Source organism: Anabrus simplex, chromosome X (assembly GCF_040414725.1).
Source record: "Anabrus simplex isolate iqAnaSimp1 chromosome X, ASM4041472v1, whole genome shotgun sequence".
Lineage (NCBI taxonomy): Eukaryota > Metazoa > Arthropoda > Insecta > Orthoptera > Tettigoniidae > Anabrus > Anabrus simplex.
The window spans coordinates 119,337,399-119,340,658 of NC_090279.1; the positions used below are offsets into that span (position 1 = coordinate 119,337,399).

The 3,260-nt window shown below is 39.9% G+C and overlaps 1 non-coding gene across 1 annotated transcript; it reads right to left on the reverse strand.

Annotated features, from left to right (window-relative positions):
- Positions 1–490: 490 nt before the first annotated feature.
- TRNAA-CGC (transfer RNA alanine (anticodon CGC)) lies at positions 491–567 on the reverse strand. The gene has a single exon. It is a non-coding gene; the product is annotated as a tRNA-Ala (tRNA).
- Positions 568–3,260: the final 2,693 nt, after the last annotated feature.

Consider the following 3,260-nt stretch of genomic DNA (forward strand, 5'->3'; position numbering starts at 1 on the left):
TTTCAACTGCCTTTTGTTTTTACTCTCAGCTGACACAGTTGATCTACCTGACACTACTTCCAACACATTGGCGTTATTAGCTTGTAACCACAGGGCATATTTTTGTCTTGCATCATCTAATTTGTCTCTAAAACTGTCTATAGATTCGTACTCACGTTCATACTCGTCGTCTCCTTCTCTTTCCAGCAACAAATCTAACACTTTTTCCTCCAACGGTGCCAGTTCCTTTCATAACCTTTCCAATTTATTTATCAAGGATTGCAACGTGTCTTCATGAATGCCGTCTTGTATTTCTTGACTTAAATTTTGCAAGAGCAAATTGCTGCTAGCACACTATAGAGTGCGTTTAAGTCGCCCGTTGTGGGGCATGTCAATGAATATTGAATTTTCACGACCGCATTGTAATCGAAACAGACTTTCAACGTATTAGGTCGTGTTACGTACATGTAGTACGTGTTGAAGAGATGTTAAATACAGAACAAAAATGGCCAGCCGGACACCAGTGGGATCCGAACCCACAACCTCCCGATTGCGCGTCGGTTGCTCTACCAATTGAGCTATGGTGGCTTAGGCCAACTTGGGCGATGAAGGGGAGGGCACAGATTGCACGCAATGTTTAATTATTCTTTTCGTTGCTATGGTAATCAAATGTGGTAGTTACTGTTGAAAATGGACGTCGCTGTGGAGCTAACAGAGTTCACAATGTCTTTCCGACAGCTGGTGATCTCAATTAAGGTACGTTCAGTGTCGGTATAAATGTTCCTTTTTTCCATATCCTTCTTTATGTGCGTGTATGAAATAATTTTCCAGCATTTATTTTCCCTGGACCAGTATGTACCGCTACCTCTGAACCATTTAAATATATCATTATTCAAAGCGATTGGTCTCTGAACAAGCAAAGGTTAGAAGCCGCGAAGCGGCTTTACCCTTCTAATTTTTATTAATTCAACCATTAGTCGCGCGGCTTCAGGCCTCTATTTCTTATTAATATTAAACATAAGTGGGGAATATATGCCTTACAGTGTTCAGATCTGTAATTACTACACGGATAGTGACAAAGCGATTGGTCTGGGTACGTTAGGTCCGGCTAGTGATAAAACCATTGGTATGTGAACAAGCAAAAATTAGAAGCCGCGAATTCTAATCTCGATTTACAAAGCGATTGGTCTGCCAAGAAGCAAACGTTAGAGGCCGCGAAGCGGCTTTGGCCTTCTAATTTTTATTAATATTCAACCACAAGTCGCGCGGCTTTAGGCCTCTATTTCCTATTCGTATTAAGGCATAAGTGGCGCATTCTATGCTACGTCCGAGCTATTTCTCTTTGGTGTTCATATATAATCATGACTGGCGGTGGCACAAATGTACTCTACTATTGCCCGAAGATTTGCCCTATAAACGTCACTCCCATAATTCAAGACAACGAGATATTGTTATTCTTATTTACTTCATTTGCTTATTCTTTTACATTGCCTCATTCTCTTAGGTCTCTTTATCCCGCGTAAGTTGGTCATAACTTCTCGCTGTCTTGAATTATGGGAACGATATTTCATTGGCGTAATCTTCAACCAATGGCAGGGTCCATTCGCCCACCGTCAGCCATGATTAGGCTACTATGTTACTTATCCTGGCGAGCCATCTCGGGAGTTATACAACACAGCGAAACTGTGCCGGTTGGCACACGATTTTAGCCTTTCCCTACTACATTTTAGGCCTAGGTGCCTCACCTTTGAAATTTGTTTCACTTTAGAATTTTATGTCTACTCTTTTAATTTTATGTTCTGTACGACTTACTTCGCTAAGTTTAATTGCATCTACTACGTCAGCGGAATTGTTCTCTATCGTCCATATACGATGTATTCTACTCCTATTCTTGTTACCTGGTCCGGTGTTGGACTGGTTCTGAAGCGAGTCTGTCTCCCGGGGCTCGTTTGCTGTCCTGCCGGGATCTGCTTCGCGTTGCTTATTGGCGTGAGGCGAGTTGATTGTCGCCCGCCATGAGTGTTGGAAGCTTGATGTGGTGGCTTCTCAGAAGAACGTGTATTTATCTCAACATGCCAGGATAGTGTGTGAAGGATCAGGGCTAACGCCCTGAAGAGCTTATTAATTTTATATTCTTATCTGGAGTGGACGTCCGCTGCTTGTTCTACCTAATTTTATCTCTATGGATTTGTAAGTAATCAACATCTCATCTGACGCCATGAGTTAGATTCTTCTACTCAAGGGAAAAATGTAAGTTATCTACTTTAAGATATTATTATTTTCTTTTTCCTGGAATTAGATTACCTCGTTTCAAAATCTTAATTATGTTTGGGAATATTATTCTGTTCTACGAAAAACTTTTCTGTTTGTTTTTCGACCGTATGGACTCGGAGATTTGGTAAAGTGAAAAGTGTTTGGCGTATTTACAGCACCTTTTCAGACTCCGTACTGAGGGAAGAACTCTATCAAAACCTATTTATCTCTGCGTTATTCTGCGAGAAACAACTTCCTTGTAAATTTTAATTTTTGCATCATGTAAAGAATTTGTTAATTTGAAGTGAAGGTAAATTTACTAACTGATAGTCATTTGCTGTAAAATTGAGACCACGCGATTTTCTCAGGAAACTCGAATCCTTTTATTCTTTAATTTGCATTCTCCTATTCCCCTTTTCTGATAGCTATATTTATTCTATTTATTAAAATGGTCGGGTTTGACTCTTGCTCTTGTTTGTTTCTATGGCAACCGTTGCCCTTAGTGATGTGTTGTTGGTATGATGTTGATGATTATTATAAAAAGGAGAAAGAGGTGATTGAAGTAATAATTTGGCAGTTGCCTCATGTTTGAGCTGATGCCTTTTCCTCTTGTTTTTAAAAAGTACTTGGAGTGCTTTCCCTTTGTATTAATGATATTTGTGCTTGTGTAGATTTAACCCGTGTTTCTGGTGTTTATGTGTTTTACCCCTATTTCTTCGGGGTTTGTTGATTAATTTGCGAAGGTTGTCCCCCAAAATTGGTGGTACCTGGCATTTTTGGTGAAGTGCGGTGAAGTTTGGGTCCTGTTAGTGACCTGTTTGACTTACCTTTGGTGTTTCTTTCGGGTTTTGAACTAGTACCTTTTCCCTGTCTTTATCTTTTCCGGAACCCCCTTGTGTTCTGGTTTCTTCGGGAGAATCTGTGGCTTCTCATAATTAATTCTGATAATTAATTAAAGGAGAAGAAAACCTGTAATACTTCGAAAATTAACCTGTTGGAAAACTGTTCATTTTAGGGGCTTTCTGCCT